Source organism: Chiloscyllium plagiosum, unplaced genomic scaffold (assembly GCF_037043375.1).
Source record: "Chiloscyllium plagiosum isolate Xiang-an unplaced genomic scaffold, Cpla_swu_hap1 HiC_scaffold_10, whole genome shotgun sequence".
NCBI classification, from domain to species: Eukaryota; Metazoa; Chordata; class Chondrichthyes; order Orectolobiformes; family Hemiscylliidae; genus Chiloscyllium; species Chiloscyllium plagiosum.
Window position 1 is genome coordinate 104778740 of NW_028270148.1, and position 13289 is coordinate 104792028.

Sequence of the window (13289 nt, forward strand, 5' to 3'; positions counted from 1 at the left end):
GGTAGCCAACTCCTCCTCCCACTCTACCAATGACATGCAGGTCCTGGGCCTCCTCCATTGCCAAACCCTAACCACTTGACGCTTGGAGGAGGAACGCCTCATTTCCCTGCCTTGGGACCCTACAACCATGCGGGAACAATATGGATTTCACCAGTTTCCCCATTTCCCTCTCCCCACCTTATCCCAGTCCCAACCTTCCAACTCAGCACTGCCCGATTGAAAGGTCCTACATATCCATCTTCCTTCCCAACTATCCGCTCCACCCTCCTCTCTGACCTGCCACCATCACCCCACCTTCATCTACTTATCACACTCTCAGCTACCTTGTCCGCCCCCCCCCCCCCCCCCCCACCCCCAGTCCACTCCCCTCCCATTTATCTCTCAGCACCACCCGGCCCACAAGCCTCCATCTTGATGAGGGCTTATGCTCGAAATGTTGACTCTCCTGCTCCTCGGATGCTGCCTGACCGGCTGTGCTTCTTCAGCACAACACACTTCAACGCTGATCTCCAGCATCTCACTTTCTCCCTCTGGCAGCCATTTGTAAAATTTGGCTTGTCAGTACTTGACTGACCATGAGGTGACTGTACCTATTCTCTCAATGGCTTTGACGTAGGTTCCCAGTTCTCAGTTGTCGCCTTCACATGGACACATACTGGCTGGGAAAACTACAAACTAAAAGTTCTCACTTACTGAGCAGCAAGTCAACCTCTGTCAGATAAGTGCGGCAGATGTCACATGGTCAAATGCTAGGTGGTCGCAGTGTCCCTGTGGCCAAACCTCCCGGACGACCTCCCGCCAGAGCTGGCATTGCTCAGGATGTGCAAGCTGATGGCTCTTGCAAGTTGTTGAATTTTTTTTCGTCTGCCTGAACAAAAAACTGGAAAAAAAAACCTCTGCCCAGGAGAATGGAATTTCATTTGCTGTTTTCTGACAACACATTACAAGCTGTCATCAGATCCTGATCTGATTTATTGTGAAGAATTTAAATTAGATTTGGGGGGATTATCCAGGTCAGTTGCAATTGGGAGTCTACTTGCAAACTGTGTGGAAAATATTTCAAACTCCACAGGCAGTAATGAGCCACTTTGTGAATTACCTCTTGAACCCTTAATACTTGTACGGCAACAGTTTATTTAAACAGCTGGGACATCCTGTGAAATGCAACACTGACAATACTATCCTCCACATAAGAATTTCTGGAACTGATCATGAAGTTAGCTGATGTTTGTCAATGGGGCTAATACAAGACCTGCACCACAGAGCATCCAATCAAAGTAATGCCACCGCAGACATGTTGAGTGTGACACTCGGTTCCTGAAGAAGGGCTCATGCCCGAAACGTCGATTCTCCTGCTCCTTGGATGCTGCCTGACCTGCTGCGCTTTTCCAGCAACACATTTTTCAGCTCCGATCTCCAGCATCTGCAGTCCTCACTTTCTCCTGTGACACTGGGTGTTGGTTACACAGGAGTTTTGCATTTAGCAATAGACACTATGCAAGATTGATAAGGGCCCTTGTTGAATAATTGTAGTGTCCCTACCTCTGAGCATAGAGGCTGAAGTTCTGCTGCAGAGGTGTGTAGCAGCATCTGTGAACAGATTGATGAGAAAATGTCCAAGCAAGGTTAATGGCACAGGATTGCTGTTTCATTGAGGAGTTTGGTTTATGAAAAATATCAGTAGAATGAACAACACCTATATGTGGTCATGTGGACTGCACAATGGCTCAGTGGTTAGCGCTGCTGTTTCACAGCACCAAGGACCTGGGTTCAATTCCAACTTTGGGTGACTGTCTGTGTGGAGTCGCACATAGAGTCAGCGAGATGTACAGCACGGAACCAGACCCATCGGTCCAACTCATCCATTCTGACCAGATATCCCAACCCAATCTAGTCCTACCTGCCAGCACATGGTCCATAACCCTTCCTATTCATATACTCATCTAGATAAATTTTAAATGTTACAATTGTACTAGCCTCCACCACTTCCTCTGGCAGCTCATTCCATACACGTACCACCCTCTGAGTGAAATAGTTGCTCCTCAGGACGCTTTTATATCTTTCCTGTCTCACCCTAAACCTATGCCCTCTAGTTCTGGCCTCCCCACTTCAAGGAACAGACTCTGACTACTTATTCTATCCATGCCCCTCATGATTTTATAAACGTCTATAACGTCACCCCTCAGCCTCTGACAGTCCAGGGAAAACAGCCCCAGCCTATTCAACCTCTCCCAGCTAGCTCAAACCCTCCAACCCTGGCAACAACCTTGTAACTCTTTTCTGAAACCTTCCAAGTTTCACAACATCCTTCCGATAGGAAGGAGACCAGATTTGCATGCAATATTCCAACAGTGGTCTAACCAATGTCCTGTACAGCCATAACATGTCCTCCCAACTCCTGTACTCAATACTCTAACCAATAAAGGAAAGCAAACCAAACACCTTTTTCACTATCCTATCTACCTGCGACTCCACTTTCAAGGAGCTATGAACCTGCACTCCCAGGTTTCTTTGTTCAGCAATACTCCCTAGGACCTTACCATTAAGTGTTTAAGTCCTGTTAAGATTTGCTTTCCCAAAACGCAGCACCTCACATTTATCTAAATTAAACTCCATCTGCCACTTCTCAGCCCATTGGCCTTTCTGATCCAGATCCCTCTCCCAGTGTCTGCGTGGATCCTCCGGGTGCTCCAGTTTCCTCTCTCAGTCCTAAGGTCAGCAGGTTAGGTGGATTGGCCATGGGAAATTGTCCCGTGATGTACAGGGATGTGTGGCAAGGTGGATTAGCCATGGAAAATGCAGGCAGAGGGTCTGGGTGGTATCGTCTTTGGAGGGTCAGTGCAGACTCTATGGACAAATGGCCTCTTTCTGCACAGAAAGGGTTGTATGAAGTAAGTCAGACCTTGCCATCCCTGCTCACCACTCAATGTTTCCCTTGTGCCCTCCCATCGCCATCCACGCCTTGATATTGGCTTCCTATTGCTCAGTATTAATGAAATTGAAATCCGGCCTTGGCTTTAAAATGTTCACACACCCACAGCGCATCGGTCCCCTCTTGAATTATCCAACCTTTCCCAGATCCCACATCCCTCCACACCATCCCCATTATACAAAGTGTTCGCCTTCACTCAGTGGTCACACCCTTACCTTGATAGAAACCCAATGCTTTCAGCTTGACTCTCAGATGCAAGTACGTAACCCAGACTGGCATTTCAGGCCAGGTACTGATGAAGAGTTGACTGCCAAAAACACACTGTCTGATGCGACATTGAATGTGTAGGATCCTGTGGCACGGTCAGGAACAGAGCAGGATGTTCTGTCAACTAGTCGTCCTTCAACTAATATCACTAGAGTGGATTACCTGGCTGTTTATCTCATTGCTGTTCATGGCATCCTGCTGTGTGCAAATTGGCTGCTCAGTCTCATTCCTTACAACAGTAGCTGGACTTTGAAATAGATTATTACCTGCAAAAAGAGCTTTAGAACATTCTGGAGTTGTGAAAGATGTTACGGAAATGCAAAAAGTTACTTTCTTTGCTGTGCATACCTCATCCAAATGTGCCATCTTTAGCAGGCAAGCCTTCAACCAATTTGATCGCGTTTTCTCTGATTCCATCCTTCTCTCTGTTTCCATTCGAAAGAAAAGGTCTTCACCAAGTTTTGGCCAGTTCTCCTAACTCTTCCACTTTGGCTCAGTGTCCATTCCTTTTAGCCTTTGAACTCCTCAGTTTTCTTTTCTAGTATTTCTAATATTCAGATACATATTTAGAAGAAAATGACACTTGAGTTTGTCATCACCCTTACAAAGGGTGAATAACTTTGTTTAATAATTTGTTGATAAATTTATGATTGAAATGGATATACAATGAAGTAAGTTTACTTATGCACAGCTATGTAGATTTGACTAACTTTATATAGAATTTGAAAGAACCATACATTGAACCCACCTTGTTCAGGCATAATATTACATACATTAGATTAGATTCCCTACAGTGTGGAAACAGGCCCTTCGGCGCAACAAGTCCACACCGATCCTCCGAAGAGTAACCCACCCCCATCTAACTAATGCACCTAGCACTATGAACAATTTAGCATGGCCAATTCACCTGACCTGCACATCTTTGGATTGTGGGAGGAAACCCACGCAAACACAGGGAGAATGTGCAAACTCCACACAGACAGGTGCCCGAGGCTGTAATCGAACCTGAGACCCTCGTGCTGTGAGGCAGCAGTGCTAACTGCTGAGCCACCGTGCCGCCCTGTTTCTGGGTGAGATGTGAACTTGGGCCTTCAGGCTCAGAGGTAAGGACACCACCACTGTGCCCAATGTGCTGATTTTTTGCATAGATAAGGCTGATGGAGCTCAGTTTGGAATGTTTCTCCTGTGCATGAGGGAGGAGGAATAATTCCTCCAAAGATATCTCCCTGTTTGCTTTAGTTACCCTGCCCTATGTGCTGCTTCCAACTCATCACATTCCAGAACTTGCCTGGAGTTAAAATTGAGGACCTAAAGAGATTTTTTTTTACATACCATAAAATTTGCCAAAAACAGAAACATACAATCGTGTGCAAGGCGCCACACGTGTTCTCACATAGGACCCTGTCTTTGTAAACAGAAAGAACATGTCCACATAGAGTCAAACAGCACAGAAATAGATTCCTCGGCCCAACCAGTCCATGCCACAAAGGTTGGCGGTGTTGTAGATAGTGTCGAGGGCTGTTGCAGGTTACAACATGACATTGACAGGATGTAGAGCTGGGCTGAGAAGTGGCAGATGGAGTTCAACCTGGATAAATGCGGAGTGATTCGTTTTGGAAGGTCAGATTTAAATGCTGAATACAGGGTTAAAGACAGGATTCTTGGCAGTGTGGAGGAACAGCAGAATCTTGAGGTCCATGTAAATAGATCCCTCAAAGTTGCCATCCAAGTTGATAGGGTTGTTAAGAAGGCAAATGGTGCTTTGGCTTTTATTTACAGGGGATTGACTTTAAGAGGCGTGAGATTTTGCTGCAGCTCTCTAAAACCCTGGTTAGACCACACTTGAAATATTGTGACCAGTTGTGGTGGCCTCATTATAGAAAGGATATAGATGCTCTTGAAAGGGTGCAGAGGAGATTTACCAGGATGCTGCCTGGATTGGAAGGCTTATCTTATGAAGAGAGGTTGAGTGAGCTCAGACTTTTCACACTGGAGAGAAGAAAGGAAGAGAGGTGACTTGAGAAAGGTGTACAAGGTAATAAGAGGCATAGATAGAGTAGGTAGCCAGAGACTTTTCCCCAGAGTAGAAATGGCTGTCATGAGGTGTCATAATTTTAAGGTGATTGGAAGAAAGTTTAGGGGAGATGTCAGAGGGAGGGTCTTATTGCAGAGAGTGGTGGGTGCGTGGAATGCACTGCCAGCAGTGGTAGTAGAGTCAGGAACATTAGGGACATTTAAGCAACTGGTTGATAAGCACATGGACGGCAGTAAGTTGAGGGGTGTGTAGGTTAGGTTGATATTAGGTTAAGATAAATGTTTGGCCTACCATCGTGGGCCGAAGGGGCTGTACTGTTCTATGTTCTATGCCAAACATAATCCCAAACTAAACTAGTCCTACCTCCCTGCTGCTGGCCCATATCCCTCCAAATCTTGCCTATCCATGTAATTTCCAAATGTCTTTTATATGTTATAATTGTAACTTCCTCAGGAAGTTCGTTCCACACGCAAACCACCCTCTGTGTCAAACATTTGCTCCTCCTGTCTTTTTAAAATCTCTCTCCTCTTTCACCTTAAAAATTCCTGCTTGACCCAGGTTAACAACCCCAATCAGTTACCTTGTAGACAATAAGGTCAACCTGGTTCCAATCACTGCCCAGGTATGGAACATTTGTGTTACAAAGAAAGGCTGGATAGGCTGTGACCCTTCTGCCTTGCTAATTTATCATACCTCACTTCACCAGAATGTCTTTCGACTAGTTTCCATTATGATCCAATTGTGTGAGATTTTGAACCTAATGACATTTGGTTAGCTGATTAAAATATTCTATGAGGAGTTGGGTTGAAACTGACAAATTAATTGATTTCAAAAATTTGCTAATATTTAAATTAACATTCATAAGCTGAATGCACAGTATTGAAACAAGGCTATTTCAACTCATTTTCAAATATCTTGTCTTCTGTTTCCTTCATATTTTCCTTTTGCAGTAAAGAAGTGCAACTTGTCTGCATTTTAGTAGCAGTTGTCCTTTTGGCCAAACAGCAGAGTTGCAAAGATTGTGACACTTTGAGGAAAAATATTTTTTCCTCAGATAGGTCAGTCAGCTGCCTGTGGGCTTTTCGCCATTTTTAACCACCTGATGGAATTTTATTTCCAACCAGTGGAGAATCTTCATCAGTCAGTCATATTGTCACCTGGTTACCAATCGGAATGATCTATGATTACCATTTGGAAGCAATAAACTGTTAGTAAGGTTAGATCACAAGGAATCAAGAGGGAGTTAGCCAATTGGACGCAACTGGCTTGAAGGTAAGAGACAGAGGTTGTGGTGGAAGATTGGTTTTTGGACTCGAGGTCTATCACCAGTGGTATGCCACAAGGATCCATGCTGGGTCTGATGGTTTTAAACATTTACAGAAATTATTTGGATGCGAATATAGGAGTTTGGCATGTAAGTTTGCAGATGACACCACACTAAGTGGTGTAGTGGACAGTAAAGAAGATTATCTCAGAGTACAATGGGACCTCATTCAGATGGGCCAAGGAATGGCAGATGGAGTTTGATTTAGATACATGTGAGGTGTTGCACTTTGGTAAGGCAAACCAGGACAGGGCTTATGAAGGATGAACATTCCTGATGAAGGGCTTATGCCCAGAACGTTGACTCTCCTGCTCCTCAGATGCTGCCTGACCTGCTGTGCTTTTCCAGTGCTGCACTTTTTAACTCTGATGTCTAACATCTGCAATCCTCACTTTCTTCCAGGGCTTATATAGTTTATGATAGGACACTGGGGGATGTTGCCAAACACAGAGACTTAGGGAGGTGGGTGTATAGTTTGTTGAAAGTGGAGTCAGGTAGACAGGATGGTGAAGAAAGCGTTTGGCATGCTCGCCTTCATTGATCAGAATATTGAGTATGGGAATTGGGACATCATGCTGCAATGGACATTAGTGAGACCACTTTTAGAATACTGTGTAGAATTCCGGTCGTCCTTTTATAGGACAAATGTTGGTAAACACGAGAGGATGCAGGAAAGATTTACAATGATGTCGCCAGGACTGGAGGGTTTGAGCTATAGGAAGGCTGAATTAATCAGTCTTCTTCCCTGCCATTATGAGACTGATGATTGACTCTTGAACTTCAAATAATGTTGATTTTGTTAATGTTGACTTGTCTCACACATGTCCTGTACAGTTAAGCAACCTATATGCCTCACTCTATTTTCACCCTATGATCTGTATATCCTTGATCACTGTGATCTCTCTATACTGCTCGCAAACAAAGCTTTTCACTGTACTTAGGTAAACAGGGAGATAGTGAGGAAAGAGGTCGTTCTGAGACGGGTACAGCTGAGAACTGACTTGAGTCAAACAGTCAGGGCCAAGGTAGGACTAATAAATTAAGCTGCATTTATTTAAATGCAAGGGGCCTAACAGGGAAGGCAGATGAACTCAGGGCATGGTTAGGAACATGGGACTGGGATATCATAGCAGTGAAGGAAACATGGCTTAGGGATGAGCAGGACTGGCAGCTGAATGTTCCAGGATACAAATGCTACAGGAAGGTTAGAAAGGGAGGCAAAAGTGGAGGGGGAGTGGCATTTTTGATAAGGGATAGCATTACAGCTGTGCAAAGGGAGGATATTCCCGGAAATACATCCAGGGAAGTTATTTGGGTGGAACTGAGAAATAAGAAAGGGATGATCACCTTATTGGGATTGTATTATAGACCCCCCAATAGTCAGAGGGAAATTGAGAAACAAACTTGTAAGGAGATCTCAGCTATCTGTAAGAGTAATAGGGTGGTTATGGTAGGGGATTTTAACTTTCCAAACATCAACTGGGACTGCCATAGTGTTAAAGGTTTAGATGGAGATGAATTTCTTAAGTGTGTACAAGACAATTTTCTGATTCAGTATGTGGATGTACATACAAGAGAAGGTGCAAAACTTGACCTACTCTTGGGAAATAAGGCAGGGCAGGTGACTGAGGTGTCAGTGGGGGAGCACTTTGGGGCCAGTGACCATAATTCTATTCATTTTAAAATAGTGATGGAAAAGGATAGACCAGATCTAAAAGTTGAAGTTCTAAATTGGAGAAAGGCCAATTTTGATGGTATTAGTCAAGAACTTTCAAAAGCTGATTGGAGGCAGATGTTCGCAGGTAAAGGGACGGCTGGAAAATGGGAGGCCTTCAGAAATGAGACAAGAAGAATCCAGAGAAAGTATATTCCTGTCAGGGTGAAAGGGAAGGCCGGTAACTATAGGGAATGCTGGATGACTAAAGAAATTGAGGATTGGGTTAAGAAAAAGAAGGAAGCATATGTCAGGTATAGACAGGATAGATCGAGTGAATCCTTAGAAGAGTATAAAGGCAGTAGGAGTATACTTAAGAGGGAAATCAGGAGGGCAAAACGGGGACATGAGATAGCTTTGGCAAATAGAATTAAGGAGAATCCAAAGGGGTTTTACAAATATATTGAGGACAAAAGGGTAACTAGGGAGCAAATAGGGCCCCTCAAAGATCAGCAAGGCAGCCTTTGTGTGGAGCCACAGAAAATGGGGGAGATACTAAATGAGTATTCTGCATCAGTATTTACTGTGGAAAAGGATATGGAAGGTAGGGAAATAGATGGTGACATCTTACAAAATGTCCAGATTACAGAGGAGGAAGTGCTGGATGTCTTGAAACGGTTAAAGATGGATAAATCCGCAGGACCTGATCAGGTGTACCCGAGAACTCTATGGGAAGCTAGAGAAGTGATTGCTGAGCCTCTTGCTGAGATATTTGTATCATCGATAGTCACAGGTGAGGTGCCAGAAGATTGGAGGTTGGGAAACGTGGTGCCACTGTTTAAGAAGGGTGGTAAGGACAAACCAGGGAACTATAGACCAGTGAGCCTGACCTCGGTGGTGGGCAAGTTGTTGGAGGGAATCCTGAGGGACAGGACGTACATGTATTTGGAAAGGCAAGGACTGATTTGGGATAGTCAGCATGGCTTTGTGCGTGGGAAATCATGTCTCACAAACTTGATTGAGTTTTTTGATGAAGTAACAAAGAAGATTGATGAGGGCAGAGCAGTAGATGTGATCTATATGGACTTCAGTAAGGCGTTCGACAAGGTTCCCCATGGGAGACTGATTAGCAAGGTTAGATCTCATGGAATACAGGCAGAACTAGCCATTTGGATACAGAACTGGCTCAAAGGTAGAAGACAGAGGGTGGTGGTGGAGGGTTGTTTTCAGACTGGAGGCCTGTGACCAGTGGAGTGCCACAAGCATTGGTGCATTTTTGTCTTATCTTTTTGTCATTTATATAAATGATTTGGAAGTGAGCATAAGAGCTACAGTTAGTAAGTTTGCAGATGACACCAAAATTGGAGGTGTGGTGGACAGTGAAGAAAGTTACCTCAGATTACAACAGGATCTTGACCAGATGAGCCAATGGGCTGAGAAGTGGCAGATGGAGTTTAATTCAGATAAATGCGAGGTGCTGCATTTTGGGAAAGCAAATCTTAGCAGGACTTATACACTTAATGGTAAGGTCCTAGGGAGTGTTGCTGAACAAAGAGACCTTGGAGTGCAGGTTCAGAGCTCCTTGAAAGTGGAGTCGCAGGTAGATAGGATAGTGAAGAAGGCGTTTGGTATGCTTTCCTTTATTGATCAGAGTATTGAGTACAGGAGTTGGGAGGTCATGTTGCGGCTGTACAGGACATTGGTTAGGCCACTGTTGGAATATTGCGTGCAATTCTGGTCTCCTTCCTATCGGAAAGATGTTGTGAAACTTGAAAGTGTTCAGAAAAGATTTACAAGGATGTTGCCAGGGTTGGAGGATCTGAGCTACAGGGAGAGGCTGAACAGGCTGGGGTATTTTCCCTGGAGCATTGGAGGCTGAGGGGTGACCTTATAGAGGTTTACAAAATTATGAGGGACATGGATAGGATAAATAGGCAAAGTCTTTTCCCTGGGGTCGGGGAGTCCAGAACTAGAGGGCATAGGTTTAAGGTGAGAGGGGAAAGATATAAAAGAGATCTAAGGGGCAACGATTTCATGCAGAGGGTGGTATGTGTATGGAATGAACTGCCAGAGGAAGTGGTGGAGGCTGGTACAATTGCAACATTTAAGAGGCATTTGGATGGGTATATGAATAGGAAGTGTTTGGAGGGATATGGGCTGGGTACTGGCAGGTCGGACTAGATTGGGTTGGGATATCTGGTCGGCATGAACGGGTTGGACTCTGTGACGTGACAATAAATCAAATCAAATCAGGCTGGGGCACTTTTCCCTGGAGCATCAGAGACTCAGGGGTGACCTTAGAGAGGTTTATAAAATCATGAGGGGCATGGACAGGGTGAATAGCCAACATGAAAGTGGGTAATGCAGATGCTGGAGATTAGAATCAAGATTAGAGTGATGCTTGAAAAGCACAGCAGGTCAAGTAGCATCTGAGGAGCAGGAGAACCGACATTTCGGGCAAAAGCCAACAGCCAAGGTACCCTTCCCAGGGTAGGGAAATCCAAAACTAGAGAGCATAAGCTTAAGATGAGAGGGGAAAGATTTAAGAAGGAGCTGAGGGGTATCTTTTCAACGCAGCGGATGTTGCATATATGGAATGAGCCGCCAGTGGGAATGGTGGAGGTTGGTACAATTACAACATTTAAAAGGTACCTGGATGGGTATATGAATAGGAAGGGTTTAGAGGGATATGGGCCAACGGATGGCAAATGGGAACAGGTCAGATTGGGATATGTGGTTGGCACGGATGAGTTGGACCGAAGGGTCTGTTTCACAGCTGTATGACTAAGTGCTTAGCCGCAGATCGTGGATGGTGTTGCACTGCATTCGACATGCCCTCCAAACATTGGTTGCCTGGAAACCAAACCATGAAGTGAATTGTTAAGTATTGCCTGTTTTTTGAATGTAAAGCCCTTTCTGAAATCTTGCAAAATTGCACATGGGTATCAGGCCCAAAATCATTGCCCTTGACTAATCACCAATTAAAGCCCAGAGAAAGGCTGATAATGAAAAAATACTTTTAAATAGCAAATTTTAAAAGATGCTGCTGAGAAAGGCTGATAATGAAAAAATACTTTTAAATAGCACATTTTAAAAGATGCTGCTGAGTTTGGAATAGCTGGGACTCCCTTTGTTATGCATCAGATGTGTTGACCCTGTGAGTGTTTGGTGCTGAACCAAAACCCCAAAGCACCAAGTGTTCCATACTCCTGTACTAACACTGTCCACCTACTATGAATACAGTAAGGCTGCATTCATCTTGTTCCAGCATAAACAGATCATCCAATCTTTTGTTAATTTTACACACCCTTGCTGCATCAGTCATCAGGGACTGTTGGTAATTTGCACAGAATAGAGCAACTCAGTTGCTGGGAGTTTCCACCAAACGTGAGCTGCAAAGGTTTTGTTCTGTAAACAGACAAGCAAATCAGCTGATTCTGTTTGGGCCAGAGTTAGGTATCCTTCTGAAAGTTTGCCAGACCAGACGTCAGCAGCGCTGCTGTTTGCCATAGGGTTGCATTCACAATCCTGTACATTCCGACTGGCATCGCTGACTTCTCCATATTGGATTTGAATGCGAAATCACTGTCTGTGGCATGTATTATTAATAGCATCAGCCCTAGCTACATGCAAGTGTCAGAGAACCCCTCCAGCATGAAAACAGGCCATGCTGCCCATCCAGATCGATCCTCCAACGAGCATCCCATCCAGACCCAACCCACTACCCTATTGCTGTAACCTTGCATTTCCCAAAACTAACCCATCTAGCCTGCACATTTTTGGACACTGTGGACAATTTAGCATGTCCAATCCACCTAACCTGCACATGTTTGGACTATGGGAGGAATCTATAGCACCCAGAGAAAACCCTCACAGATATAGGGAGAATATGTAAGCTCCACACAGACAGCTACCCGAGGGTGGAATTGAACCCAGGTCCCTGGTGGCTGTGAGGCAGTAGTGCTAACCACTGAGCCACCATGCCACCCTACAGCATATGTATTGAGCAGTGTATCACCAAACCAAGATTGGGTTTGATTCAGAGGTCACGATTAAAAGACCACTTAAAGACTAACAGGAATTTAAACCTTACATATTTTCAGACATAGAATCATAGAGATGTACAGTGCGGAAACAGACCTTCGGTCCAACTTGTCCATGCCGACCAGATTTTGCAAATTTGCTCATATCTAGGCATTCAGTCATTCAATGCATAGACTTCCAGGATGCAAAACTGCAACAGAGTTGCAAATAAAAATTCTGTGTAAGATTTGGCTTTTGCAATTGAGAGACTTCTTATAACGCTGGAAGGAACAATCCTATTACAGTGATAAGCATCACGTTTTCATACTCGATTACTTTTGCTTACCGTACCTGCTTCTCTGAAATGTGTACTGCAACAACTGCAGGATTTTGATTCATCAATCAATCTAATTGTGTGTATGTGGAGCATGAACTCTTTCCCACCATCCTTTTGATACTTATTGAAAATAATCATTTTAGGCAAACTGTTAAAACTCTGATATGAAGTATAAGCACAAATCTCCTTCAATTCCAATTCCTGGGGTTTATCTAAAGCTCTCTAGAAATTCATGTTGAACACTTTCTGAATTTATTCATGTTGCTCAGCTGAATTTTCCACATTATATCTCCAGATCTCTAATCTGTTACTTCTTTCTCCTGTGACTATGAAACAATGAGAGCAGCGGTGAAATTAAAGAACTATCTTTGGTTGTAAACGTATCCGTTTAATTATAAAGGGAGATAGCAGTATGTGGTGTGCACAAGCGTTGATCTTATATCTCTAAGGACTGAAGGTGGATCTTGACTTGAATAGAAATACCTTAACTGGAAATAAATTTCTGAGAGTTATAAATTAGGCAGCAGCCTCACGATCAGCTGTTTTATGCAAAAGCAAAAAAATGTGAAGATCTGAACTTAAGAAAAGCAGCATTTAATACAACAATTTTGGATATATCTGTAGAGAGAAGAGTAGAGTAGTCCAATCTGGCTTTTCAGAATTATCTCAGCTTCGCTCTCTACAGATCTTACCAACCCCCGCTGAGCTTTTCCAGCA